The sequence below is a fragment of the Syngnathoides biaculeatus genome, chromosome 10, assembly GCF_019802595.1.
Source record: "Syngnathoides biaculeatus isolate LvHL_M chromosome 10, ASM1980259v1, whole genome shotgun sequence".
Taxonomy (NCBI): Eukaryota; Metazoa; Chordata; class Actinopteri; order Syngnathiformes; family Syngnathidae; genus Syngnathoides; species Syngnathoides biaculeatus.
Genome location: NC_084649.1, coordinates 438,649 through 453,366, shown reverse-complemented (window position 1 = coordinate 453,366; position 14,718 = coordinate 438,649). Strand labels below are relative to the sequence as shown.

Here is a 14,718-nt window from a genome sequence, read left to right as displayed (position 1 = left end):
TCTGACTCGTTCCGATCTTTTAAAAATAAGGCGGAAATATTATCTTCAATAAAATTCCTGCAGCTGTAAAGGAGTGCAGTTACATGGCGCTGTCAAGCCATGGCTGATCTGTGGAAGGACATCGGAGATATGAGTAATTCTCACTGCAGTTGAACGAATCCACTGACGTGAGTGACACAGCCCAGGTGTGTATTTGCATTTATATGGTGTTTAGTGATCATCAACGTGAGCTCAGATAGTTACAAAAAATGTTTAAAGTTAATTATGTTGTGTAATATTGGCTCATGCGGTTAAGCAAGGCACACAAACATCCTCGATATACTTTAAAATAAATAGGTTTTGCATTTTTGCAGTGGGTAGATCTTTGTGACTTGTTCATTCTATTTCATCATTGGTCATTCTAAAAAAAAAAAAAAAAATCACCCCCTTCGTCGATCGTGAGAGGCTGAATGCTTGAGAAGTAGATCTTGGGGTAAAAAAGTCTGGGTACCCCTGCACTATACACACCTACCTCTCCTTTAGAACCCACAAAGCTCTCATCCTTTGCACCAGTGCAATCTATTTTCTTGTCGGCCTCAACAAAGACAGTGACGAGTCTGCGTACTGACAGGAAGTGGCGAGACTGGAGCTTTGGTGTGGTCAACAAAACCTGGCGTTGCACACTCTAAAGACTGTGGAGATGATAGTGGACTTCAGGAGACATCATTCACCACAGCTGCTCCTGACGCTGTCTAACTGTCTTGTGTCAACCGTCGAGACCTTCAAGTTCAAGAAACCCATGCCCCTGACAGATTTATTACATGGTGTAAAAATATTAGGGGTGGAAATCGAAACCACAAGTTGTTTTTTTTTTTTTTTCACCTAATCAGCAAAAGGACATGTGACATTAAAAGGAAGAGATGTATTTCATATTTAGGGAAAATTGTGCTCCTCCGGACACTATTTCATTTTGTGATAATGAATGTGGCTTCACTCCTGAAAATCATTTTGTTGACAACAGCAACATTACAGTTTTACCATGCCACCAAGAATATATAGTAGTTAAACTAGCGACATCATTATTTTAACACCACAACTTCCCAACTCTGGTCACTAATAATACTTCTGACACCGTGCATCAGGGACCTTGATGTTCCACTTGCTATTGGTTTCGCCACTTTCAAACCATTATCAAAACTTACAAAGACATTTCTACTGTTGAAGGACACGGAACACTAAAGCAAAAAACAGCACCACCAACAACAAAAGTCCTTCTCTTTACTGTGGTCTTGCATCTGTGCTGCAAACTCAAAGAAACAAAACAGTTCTGAATATACCTATACCTTGCGTCAACCTATCAGCTCTCTTAATCACTCGTCGTGTCCAAGTGTTCCTTGTTGTCGCTTGTATTTGGTTCTGTAGTTTCTATCAGTGCTTGTTGGTTCATTGTTGATGCTGACCCAATTCTCATAAAATCCAAGGATGGTTTCTTCACTAAGTGACCTTCCACTGAACAAGATAGAACCTCTGGCAGTGGGGGACGTGCTCTCCGTATGGGGCTTAGTGCTGTCTTTCCCTAATGTTTCTCTCTCTCCTTTTCTGAGCCCAAGTGACTCACACCTCCTACCGTTTCCCAGGCTGTGCGGGACAGCTGCTCAGCCAGGTTCTACTCCAATGTGGATCATGCTGATGTACAGTCCTTGGTCCTTCATGTCTCAACATGGCTCCTGCAGAACCTTCAATAGCCAAGTCCCATCCGAATAAAATAAAGAGTTTGGCTTGATATGGTGTAGATCTTAAAGAGATTAAGTAGATCTTTCTCTGCTTTACTCACTTCTGTGTAATTATGCAAATCCTGCATGATTGCTGCAGGATAGCTGTAATCAAAATGAATTTATCTCCTGCTCAAAAACACCTTCTTTCTCCGAGCTTTTTTTGTACAGACGGGAAGGCATCAGAATTTGACAATTTGGATTTTGGAGTCTTTGTACATTTATCATTCCCGGCCAGTTTTCATTGGAGAAGTTGTTTAAATATTGTCCCTAAGTTAAGTTCAGCACTAGTTTGAGAAGCTTTATTTATATCACGCTGGTTCAATCCATGGTAAAATGCTTTCCCCATGGCAAATTTCTCAAAAAAAAAAAAAAGAAAAAATGTTCTTGACAGTTGGAAGCCTGCTCCTACTGCCACTGATTGGAAAAAAAACCCTCCAAGTTCAGATGTTTCTGCAGAGTCAAGGACAATCAATCCAAAAGCTACACTGAAACAACTCCACACAGGAGGTGTGTGGGGATTTGAACCCCGGACCTCAGAACTGTGAGGCCAATGCTCAAACCAATTGTGTAACCATGCAACTTTTAGATCATTATAACGTAGTAAAAGTATTGTGACTATTTTACAGGGTCTCAACCTGGAGCGGCTCAACATGAAAATACAAATGACGAGCCCAATAAATGCAGTGAAGAAAATAAGTATTTGAATACCCTGCTATATTGCAAGTTATCCCACTTAGAAATCATGGAAGGTTCTGAAATTTTTATTGGAGGTGCATGTCCACTGTGAGAGAGATAATCTAAAAAGAAAAATCCGGGAATCACAGTTTATGATTTTTTTAACGATTTATTTGTGTGATACAGCTGCAAATAAACCTGTCTATCAGATAGAATTCTGACCTTCAAAGACTTGTTAGTCCGCCTTTAAATGTCCACCTCCACTCCATGTATTATCCTGAATCAGATCCACCTGTGTGAGGTCGTTAGATGCATAAAGACACCCTATAGAATCAGTAAGACTCAAACTTGTAACATGGCCAAGACCAAAGACACCAGAGACAAAATTGTACAACTCCACACAGCTGGAAGGGGCTACGGAGAAATTGCCAAGCATTTTGGCAAAAAAAGGTCCACTGTTGGAGCAATCAATAGAAAATGGAAGAAGCTAAACATGACGGTTAATCTCCATCGGAGTGGAGCCCCATGCAAGATATCATCTCGTGGGGTCTCAATGATCCTTAGAAAGGAATCAGCCCAGGACTACATAACTGGACTTGGTCAATGACCTGAAAAGAGCTGGGACCACCGTTTCCAAAGTGACTGTTGGTAAAACACTAAGATGTCATGGTTTGAAATCATGCATGGCACGGAAGGTTCCTCTGCTTAAACCAGCACATGTCAAGGCCCGTCTTAAATTTGCCAATGACCATTTGGATGATACAGAGCATCATGCTTTGGGGGTGTTTATCTGCACATTGGACAGGACAACTACACTGTATTAAGCAGAGGATGACTGCGGCCATGTATTGTGAGATTTTGGGGAACAACCTCTTTCCCAGAGTCACAGCATTGAAGATGGGTCGTAGCTGGGTCTTTCAACATGACAATGACCCAAAGCACACAGCCAGGAAAACCAATGAGTGGCTCCGTAAAAAGCATATCGAGGTTCTGGCGTGGCCTAGCCAGTCTCCAGACCGAAACCCAATACAAATCTGTATGGAGGATTGGGCCAAAATCCATCCTGCAGTGTGTGCAACCTGGTGAACAACTACAGGAAATGTTTGACCTCTGTAATTGCAAATAAAGGCTGATGTACCAAATATTAACATTGGTTTTCTCAGGTGTTCAAATACTTATTTGCAACTGTATCACACAAATAAATCATGAAAAAATCATACATTATGATTTCTGGATTTTTGTTTTTAGATTATCTCTCGCACAGAGGACATGCACCTACGATGAAAATTTCAGACCCCTCCATGATTTCTAAGTGGGAGAACTTAATATAACAGGGTGTTCAAATACTTATTTTCTTCACTGTACCACAAAGGCTTATGTGATATAAGAGTAGCAAAAGAGGATGTCCACTCCAGAGGTGGGTTGAGTAGTCAAACAATGTCCTCAAGAAAAAGTACATTACTTGACAATAATGTGACTCAAGTAAATGTAAATACATGTAGTAAACCCGAAAAAAAATTACATGAGCAAGAGTTTAAAGTATGCAGTGAAATTATTACTCAAGTCCTGAGTAAATAGTATGTAGCGGACATGCTACCCGCAAAATGAGGTGACCCACTGATGATGTTTGTTAATTGAAGATAAAATATGTTTTAATAGTTCATGAACTATGCAGAAATATTCCAAATATATGCCTTGATGTCTGTGTTAGTGTGTCAACTTTAAGTTTTTCAACCTTTCCTGTGCAACCGTGACATTTTAAGAATTGTTTTGCTTGATTGGACTTACAGCAGCCTGAAATGTGATTTGATCAATAAGCTACCAATCTACCGCAACCAAAGTTTAAACGATGATTGTATGAGTGAGAACACAAAGGTGGGAATGTCTTAGTTTATGATTTACTGTATAAGCCATTGCTGAGTTCAAATTATACTTTGGATCACATCTGATGCGTGTGGTCTCACCCCAGTTTCTCCATCCTACTTTGGACACACCCTGTGGGTATTTAAACTCTGTCTCACTTGTTACTCTTCCGCTATTGAGGCTTTTGCTCTTTTTGGTATTCAGCTCTTGATTACCTCCTGGTATCCAGCCAGGCTCCAGAATCCCTCTTTTTTATTTATTTTTGTCCTTGGGCGCCACAACATGCGCAGACACCTGACGCAAGCCAATCAAAGAAGCCAGCCATGCAGCTCTGATGCTTTTCCTAGCCATGATCGATCAGAAGAGCATCAGCGAGCCACTATTGGAATCCTGTTCTGGTCCCGCATGCGTTCGACCACCAGACCTTGGCTTGCCACCAGTTCCATCAGCAGGAAAGTTACGGGCGTATCCAAATGGAACAGCAATTTTAATTGGTGAACAAGACTTAAATGTCACTAGGGCTAAAATTGGATGAGGCCAACAGCGCCTGTAGAAGATGAAGTCGTAGTCTTGCGCATGGAATAAGTGATAAAGCAACAATAACTGATTAATAAAAGTAGGGACCGACATTTAGACGTTGCTGTCCAGGAGGGGGCGATGGTGTTGCAGCCTTCTCACGTTGCTGTCCAGGAGGGGGCGATAGTGTCGCCGCCTTCTCACGTTGCTGTCCAGAATGAGCTGGGGAGTTCTGTGGAGCCACCCTGGAGCTGGGGAGACTTCGGGATGGTGGCGGTCATGGCTCTGGTCCTTCTCCCCATCATCCTATTCACTCCAGATGGCTCCCAGCTGTTTCATGACTTGGCCTCATTGGTGACCAATCCACAGCTGCCTACTGACCAAGCCTCGGTGGCAACCAATCCCTGGTTGTCTGGCAACTATGGCGTGGGAGGTTCTCGTCCGGAGCAGTGGCTGGCCTCGTTCTGGTGCCTGCTTCTTCGTTTGGTTCCTCACAGAGGTCGTCCGCCCGAATCGCCCCGTGGGGACCCTGGTGCTTGGCGTCCGGGTCGTCCTCCTGACCTGTCCCCCCGGACGCCTTGTGTTTGGTGGCCTGGATGGCTACCAGACTGGGGTTCGGGGGGAGGGGCGTGCCCTCCTCCGGACACCCCTTCCCCCCACCCCTGCCTGTGTTAATTATTGTCTGTTTTTTCGTTTAGGCACGTCTGGGGGCCGTGCCTTTGAGGGGGGGGGTGCTGTCATGATCCTGCCGCTTCAGCAGGAGCTGTGCGGGTGTCAGCGCAGGTGCGCTGATTGGAAGGTGCACACCTGCGCCTCATGCAGCCTGATTATGCTGTGGATTTATATGACCACGATGACAACTGGCCGGCACCAGTTCGCATGATCTTCATGTCCCGTTTGTGTGCTCCGGTATCCCTGATCGAACCTGTGTGTACCGACCTTCGCATGTTCTCCGACCAACCTTGTAAGCCCGACTCCTTTGATACTTCTGACCTGCGTTGATTGTTCCCCTGTGTACCGACTCCTGCCTGTCCGCTCATCTGCTCTCTTCGCCCGACGTCCCAACTACCGCTGCTGCACTGGACTGCCTGCTCGATCCCCTACCTCTGCATATAATAAACGTGTCTCTTCTTGAACTACCTTGCGTCTTCCGAGTTCCTACATTTGGGTCCTACTCTCGTTTCCGATGGGACGTGACAGTTGTCAGCGAGGAATACATAGGCCCATCTCAAATTTGCCCAAAAAACATCTTGAGGATCCTCAAGACTTTTCGGAGAAACATTCTGTGGACCGACAAGTCAAAAATTTAACATTTAGAAGGTGTGTGGCCCATTTTATCTGGCGTAAAAAAGGTACAGCAATTGATAAAAATAACATTATGCCAACAGTGAAGCATGGTGTTGGCAGTGTGATGGTCTGGGGATGCTGGAGTTTGAACATAATTCATTCTTGTGAAGTGTTCAAAGTCTGAGTTGTTCAACCTCTGGCATATTTTTTCCATAGGTAATAATGTAAATGAGTTTAATCCATTCTCAGTCTCCAAATAGGAAAGTCCCATTTTAATTCCTATATATGTAAAAACATGTACACCCTGCATTTAAACGATAAAAAATGCATAAACTTTAAGGAGCTTAGATGTGAATGATTTCCCCATTTGATTGCAGTGCAATGGGTCGAGAGGGACTTGAGAGGGAAGTTACCCACCAGGATTTGACTGTCATTTTCACGTAGTTTTGCCATTTCTTCCATTATCTGTGGCCTTTGCTTTGTAATTTTCGTGACTCATTTGGCAACACTAGCAGCCTTTTATTACATTTTTAATTTTTAGGATAGTTGAAATAGTCGACTTAGCCATGCGATGCTAGCAAGAGCTGTAACAAACACGCACCCCATATTCATATTTAGCGTACTTAGACCCACTGTGGTTCTCTCAACTTTCCTTTTCCTTTGCTGCTGGTAGCACCGCTGTCTATCTTTGAGCCCACGGCAAAGAACATACTGGAAAAATCACAAAAAACATTCTTGAGAAGCATTTACAAATGTCCATGCTCACACCATGAGCATGCACTTCTGTGCTATGAATACGTATTGGCTTGTGTTTGAGTGACTGCTTGACTCGAAGTGGGCAGCAGCTCATCTTGGCACCCCCATGTGTGTGTTTGGCGTTGCTCAGCTCATGTCAGCTATACAGTCATCATGGGTTTAGCTTTGCCTGGGTGTTCGGACACTGAGAATTGATCGAAAACCGAGGCATTTTTAATATAGATTTCATTGTCAAAAAACGATTTGTACAACCACCGAGACGTTCGACCTCCGAGGTTCCACTGTATTTACAGGAGAACGAAATTGTAAAAGACTATCCAGCACACTTTTTTATGTCTGTGCTGGAATTTATGAGAGAAATTAGCAAACTGAATCTACCAGTCTACAATATGTTCTTGGTTAAATAATGAGTGAACTGGGACTAAATTAGTTGGCTGATTGCTGGCACAAAAGTGGTTTTCAATTCTTCAGTTATTGGTATTTTAAAAATATGATCAACTACAGATATTCTACATGTTCATCTTTTTATTCTTACTCTTTTTTTTTAACTTTTTGACAGCCCGTTGGGGAGCACAATCTTGTGCAACCTGTCGGCTGGTCCCAAGCACGGATAAATGCACAGGGTTGATCAGGAAGGGCATCTGGTGCCAAGCATATGTGAGCGTTCATTAAACGAATTCCATAGCAGGCAGGTCGTGGCCCGGCCTACCTACACCCGCCGCCTGCACTGTTTATCTGCAAGGCGTAGGCAGAAATTCAGATAATGTAGGTCGAATACAAAAAGAGGAGGAAACCGGCTCAGTCGACAGAAGAAGAAGAAGAGGAATGCACAGACCCTACAGCTGTGTGGGGACTTTGAATGTTGGGACTATGTCAGGAAAAGCTCAGGAGTTAGTTGACATGATGAGTAGCAGAAAGGTTGATATATTGTGCATCCAAGAGAGCAATTAGAAAGGGAGTAAGGCTAGGTTTAGGGGCAGGGTTCAAATTATTTCATCATGGAGTAGATGGGAAGAGAGATGGAGTAGGGGTTGTTTTAAAGGAAGAGCTGGCTAAGAATATCTTGGAGGTGAAAAGAGTATCAGATCGAGTGATGAGGATGAAATTTGAAATTAAGGTTATTATGTATCATGTGATTAGCAGGTATGCCCCACAGGTAGGATGTGACCTTGAGTTGAAAGAGAAATTCTGTAAGGAACTAGACGAAGTAGTTATGAGCATCCCAACCAGAGTGAGAGTTGTGATTGGTGCAAATGCAAAGGAAACAGGGGCAATCAAGAAGTGATGGGTAATTACGGCATTCAGCAAAGGAACTCTGAGGGTCAGATGGTGGTGAACAGGAACATAGAGTGACCTACAAGAGCGGGGGTAGAAGCACGCAGGTGGGTTATATTTTGTGAAGACAATGTAATCTGATGGAGGCTACTGACTGTAAGGTAGTGGTAGGGGAGAGTGTAGCTCGACAGCATAGGATGGTGGTTTGTAGGATGACTCTGGTAGTGGGCACGAAGATTAAGAAGACAAAGGTAGAGCAGAGAATCAGGTGGTGGAAGTTGAGAAAGGAAGAATGTTGTGTGGCCTTTCTGAAAGAGATGAGACAGGGTCGAGATGGGGAGGAAGACCTCCCGGAAGACTGGAATACTACTACAGGGTATTCAGAGAGGCAGGCAGGAGAGTGCTTGGGATGTCATCTGTTGGAAAGGGGAGAAGGAGACTTGGTGCTGGAACCCCAAAATACAGGAAGTCATCCAAGGAAAGAGATAAGCAAAGAAAAAGTGAGACATGGAGAGGACTGAGGAGAGGCAAAAGGAATACATTGAGATGCATCGTAGGGCAAAGGTAAAGGTGGCGAAGGCTAAACAAGAGGCATATGACAACATATACACCAGGTTGGATACGAAAGAAGGAGAAAAGGATCTCTACATGTTGGCCAGACAGAGGGACAGAGATGGGAAGGATGTGCAGCAAATAAAGGTGATTAAGGATAACGATGGAAATATGTTGACTGGTGCCAGTAGTGTGCTAAGTAGATGGAAAGAGTACTTTGAGAAGTTAATGAAAATGGGAGAGAAGGTAGAGTAGAAGAGGCAAGCATGAATGACCGGAAAGTGGCTATGATTTGTAAGGGGGAAGTTAGAAAGGCAATGAACCGAATGAAAAATGGAAATATAGTTGGTCCTGATGACGTACCAGTGGAGGTATGGAAGCGATTTGGAGAGGTGGCTGTGGAGTTTTTGACCAACTTATTCAATAGAATACTACCGGGAAAGAAGATGCCAGAAGAATGGAGGAAAAGTGTGCTAGTCCCCATTTTTAAGAACAGAGGAGATGTTCAGACTTGTGGAAGCTGTAGAGGAATAAAGATGATGAGCCACACAACGAAGTTATGGGAAAGAGTTGTGGAGGCTAGACACAGGACAGAAGTAAGTATCTGCGAGCAACTATATGGTTTCATGCCTACAAAGAGTACCACTGATGTATTATTTGCCTTGAGGATGATCATGGAAAAGTACAGAGAAGGTCAGAAAGAGCTACATTGTGTCTTTGTAGACTTCGAGAAAGCCTATGATAGAGTACCAAGAGAGGAACTGTGGTACTGCATGCGCAGGTCTGCTGTGGCAGAAAAATATGTCAGAATAGTACAGGACATGTATGAGGGCAACAGAACAGCGGTGAGATGTGCCATAGGTGTGTCAGAAGAATTTAAGGTGGAGGTGGGACGGCATCAGGGATCCGTGCTGAGCCCCTTCTTGTTTGCGGAAGTAATGGATAGACTGACAGATGAGGTTAGACTGAAATGCCCTTGGAACATGATGTTCGCAGATGATATTGTGATCTGCACTGAAAGCAGGGAGCAGGTGGAGGAACAATTAGAAAGATGGAGGTACGGACTGGAAAGGAGAGGAATGAAGATTAGGCAACGTAAAACAGAATATATGTGCAAATGTGCATCGATGAGAGGGGCAGAGGAGGAAGAGTGAAGCTCCAGAGAGAAGAGATAGCGAGGGTGGGTGACTTTATATACTTAGGGTCAACAATACAAAGCAATGGTGAGTGAGGTAAGGAAGTGAAGAGACGAGTCCAAGTGGGGTGGAACAGTTGACGGAAGGCGGAAGGTGTCTAGTGTTATATGTGACAGAAGCGTCCGCGCTAAGATAAAGGGCAAAGTTTACAAAACAGTGGTGTGGCCAGCCATGATGCTGAGGATGGAGCTGCCAGGCAAAAGAGTGAGAGGACGACCAAAGAAAAGGCTGATGGATGTTGTGAGGTAGGACATGAGGACAATGGATGTTAGAGAGGAAGATGCACGAGATAGGCTTGGATGGAAAAAGATGACGCGCTGTGGCCACCCCTGACAGGACAAGCGGAAAGAAAAAGATGTTCTTCATGAACCACTTTGAATTCAGCTTCATAGAAAATTATAACAAGTAAGACAATGTTATTGTATATCAGCTTGTTTAAATGATATTTTATCAATCGTGAAGAAAATTGTTAAAGGATTTTCAAAAAAATATCAATTTGGATGATGTTAAAAAAAATTATTTTATTAGATGAATATGATAACGGCGGCACGGTGAAACAACTAGTTAGTGTTGGCCTCACAGTTCTGAGGAACGGGGTTTAAATCCTGGCTCTGCCTGTGTGGAATTTGCATGTTCTCTCCATGCCAGCGTGTTTTTTTCCCAGGCACTCCGGTTTCCTCCCAAATCCCAAAAACATTGATTAATTGGACACTCTAAATGGCCCCTAGGTGTGATTGTGAGTGCGACTGTTGTCCGTCTCCATGTGTCCTGCGTAATCAGTTCAGGGTGTATCCTACCTCCTGCCCGATGATAGCTAGGATAGGCTCCAGCACTCCTAAAATCCTTGTGAGGATAGGGGGCTCAGAAAATGGATGGATAATGGATTCAAAAAATTTGAAGTACATAATGACATAATTGATTGAGATGTTGTCCTTGATTGATTAATACAAGAAAAAGTGAAAGGCAATCAAATCTTCAAAAATGCTTGATGCATGCAGAGGCTTATTGTCATTCCGACATTTCATCTAAAAAAAACATACTTGGTTACTTATGGGGATGTACAGTTCAATCAAATGTAATATTTTCATCAGGCTTAGCTCTCACTGGCTCTAAAACTATTCACAACATCTGGGTTCAATCTTTGAGCAAATACTGTGTGGGACTCAAATTGGAGTGACTTGATCCATTGTGGCAGGGCTGTGAAGGCTAAACTGGAGAATGGATCAGTGAAGAATGGCACTTAAGGCTGCAGGAGTGAGCGGAAAAGCAGGACAATAGAAGAACAGGAAACAAAAATGTTTTGTGTTTTGAGGAAACTCGATTAAGATAATGAATGGAGGATATGAGGTTAATGGGAAAAAATGAGCCATGCTATGACAAAGAAATACTTTAATTATCATCGGGTAATTAAATATGCCAACTTAATAAATATTGTATGTGTATTGCAGAAACAGTTTTGATTGTATTACGTAAAGACCTGTATTCTCTTCCATGTACAACCAACAGCCAATGACAAAATGTTTTACTATGACATGCATTTAAGAGGTCTCCACTGATCACCAGAATGTTAATAAACTAGTGCTCTCCAGCCAGAGGACATCCCATTTACTTTCTTTTAATTAAAAAAATATATATGTCTTTGCACTGCAGTACAGCGTGTACCCTGTCTATTCCCCGTTGACAGCTAGGATGGCCACTTCAGAAACTGATGGGTGGGTGGTTAAAATAGAAAAGAATAAGAAGACTTTCTCCCATTGAATGAGTACAGAATCTGTTTTATGATGGACTGCTTACAGATTAGGATGGTGACTCTTGACTGAGTGACATTTCTCATCAGACCTGGGTGGGTTTTTTTTTTTTTTTTTTTTAAATTGACAGTCATGGCTTTCATGACAGCAGTATTCAATCGTCCATCCCAGTAGAAAGAGAGAGTGGTATAAGAATACAATTAACATTCAAACTAGAACCGATGAGATTCAATTTGACACTTGAAGTGAAAAGTCCCAACTTTCTAACTCTTTTAATGTGAGCTAATAAAACCACTGCTCAATGATTACATCCTTCAGAAATGCTGAATCAAGCTGAAAGGTACACCAAATCAGTTTGATGTAAATCAGAGTAAAAGAATAAGATTGCACTCTACTTTACAACCGTCATGCCTCCTGCTTCCATTTCGTTCCTGCTGTGTTCAACACTGTGGTCGTGTGTCGCTTTAAAACAGTTACAATAACCGAAATAACTAATCATCAAGGCTCCGTACAGTTACAGTATAAGGAACTACCCTCGGATCTACCTGCCTATTATGGTGAGTACTTCCTCATTGAAGATAGCGTATTTGTTTTTTCTCGGTGACGCAAAAAAAAAAAAGAAGAAGAAATAAGACTCCACCATTGCATTAACGATTTGAACGTCAGGTATTCACTAGGTAGCTGTCGATGCCGCTCACATATTAACTTACTGTAAAAGCCCACAGCAAACCGTGGGCCATAACAGAACCATACCCGCGTGAACTCACCCTGGCCGTTTCTGTCGCCCCTCGCTTGGCTTTTTCTGCTCAGCCTTCCCTGCCTCTCGTCTTGCCTGCGTTTCGATGGTCACAGATGCGGATGGAGACAAAGCGGCTTCGTGGCGGAGGAAGATGGAAGGCGGCGAGGCTCGCAGTTGAAGGCGCAGTTGGGAGAACTCAGCGGACAAGTGCTTTATATGAAGTCGAAGGTCCGCCTGAAATATTCGCTGTTTGGTGGGTCAGAGATGAAGTATTTATCTTGGGCTTTGACGGCGCAAACTGAAATTCATCCATTTTATGACAAGAACAAGCGATCTCTTTCTGTTTATTGAGTGATGGTCGTTTCAATGTCATTACGTAATCATTTCATTTATAGGTAACTCCTGACATGTACAACTGCTCAGTATCCAAATGCAATCTGTTATCTGTACTCTCTTGTTTTAATCACGGCTGATATCTTTTATGACAAATCATAAACAATTTGCTCAACAGGGTAAGTGGTTGTTGTCTCTATTGTGTTTTTATTACACTATCGTTTCCAAGTGAGAGAAATATTTGTTATGAAATGTGATGAAACTTTCAAAGAGGATTCAATAATTATCCGAAATATTTTTGTGCTACTGTTAATACATTTTTAAAAAACGGTGCTGTCTGCATCTGCACATATTGAATTCGTATTTTCATTGAATGATCTGTAGGAAAAACATCTACACAGAGCCCACGTAACCATTAAAAAAAATCTATATCAGAAACAGGCTCCACCATTTATGACTTTAAAAAAGATTATTGGTAAAAATAGTGAGACTTCCCGCTTAGTAAAAAAGTCACTTAAATACAGTAAAATAAGTTTTAAAATGTCCCGAGTGCTTCATTTAATAGGTATTGCACAATAAATTTGAAGTACAAATTGTACAAATTAAATATTTTAAATCAAACTTCTCAAAATGTCCAAATGCTAATATTGAACTTGTTGAATACAACTTCACCTATACTGTACTTGGGTGCTATTCTTTCATATACCCCTAATGATAATCTGTGGTTTAGATGATGGACAAGCCTGATACAATTTGACACACAACACCACAGTTTTAAAAGTTACAAAAAGTACAAAATGGAAGGTGCAAGTGGTAAAAAACAAAAAAAAATAAATAAATAAGTAAAAAAAATAAATAATATGTTTAGTTAGGCGGCACGGTGGCTCAGCTGGTAAAGCGTTGGCCTCAGAGTTCTGAGGACCCAGGTTCAATCCCGGCCCTGCCTGTGTGAAGTTTGCATCTTCTCCCCGAACTTGCGTGGGTTTTCTCCGGGTACTCCGGTTTCCTCCTACATCCCAAAAACATGGAACATTAATTGGACACTGTAAATTGCCCCTAGGTGTGATTGTGAGTGCGGCTGTTGTCTGTCTCCATGTGCCCTGCGATTGCCTGGCAACCAGTTCAGGGTGTACCCTGCCCGTTGACAGCTGGGATAGGCTCCAGCACTCCCCACGACCCTTGTGAGGATAAGCGGCAAAGAAAATGGTTGGACACTCTAAATATCCCCTATGTGGGATTGTGAGTCCGGCTCTTTGTCTCTGTGTGCCCTGCAATTGGCTGGTAACTCCGCCTCCTGCCCGTTGACAGCCGGGATAGGGTGCAGCACTCCCACAACCGTTATGAGGAGTTCAGAAACTGGATGGATGGATGGATAGATGGATGTATTCGATGATTAGTGAGGTACATTAGGTGAACATTGTGTGCATTTTTGTGTGTATTTATGTTCAGCAGCATAGGAGGGAGAATAATGGTGCTATAATCAGGCTAGGTCCCCAGTGGGCAGAGAGCAGTGGTGACAGCAAGTGATTGTTCATTTTCAGACCAAGGATTTGTGGGGCACAGTAGCACTGTTTGGATTTGAATTACACAGTGATCTGGACTTTTGCATGTCGGTCCTGAACTGCTTTGTAAGTAATGCATTGGGATGACAGTAACAAATAATCTTGTCCTTGGTGGGTTTTAACTTGTTTTGGCATTTTCAGAATGGAGAACGCAAAGGGCACCTTCAGATCAATTTAAATTACTGTATATAAGGCGCACCTAAAAGCCTGTAATCTTCTGAAAAGCCAACAGTGCGCCTTGTAATCCGGTGCCCCTTATATATAGATCAATATTGAGCCTTTAGTGCAGCTCCATCTAATGGATGCATAACGTAACCCCAGCCTCTACTTAGAAAGGAAATATCCAAAGCAAATATCCAGTGCTTTGCATGAACAGTCTATCCAATAGGTCATGTAATATATACCCTATTTTGACAATGTGATGCTAAATCCTCCAAACACAACATGCTTTACGGAGATAAA

General features: G+C 42.6%; 1 protein-coding gene across 7 annotated transcripts in view; it reads right to left on the bottom strand.

Moving 5' to 3' along the window:
* Positions 1-12,529, bottom strand: part of klhdc8a (kelch domain containing 8A) — a 79,147-nt gene extending 66,618 nt beyond the window's left edge. For 4 of the 7 annotated variants that reach the window (XR_009796943.1, XM_061833555.1, XM_061833554.1 and 1 more), the window contains exon 1: positions 12,390-12,462. The gene's annotated coding sequence lies outside the window, so the exon portion shown is untranslated. Of the gene's footprint in view, positions 1-12,389 lie in introns of all 7 variants that reach the window. The other 3 variants (XM_061833550.1, XM_061833549.1, XM_061833556.1) reach the window with 3 other exon arrangements.
* Between the last annotated feature and the right edge of the window lie 2,189 nt (positions 12,530-14,718).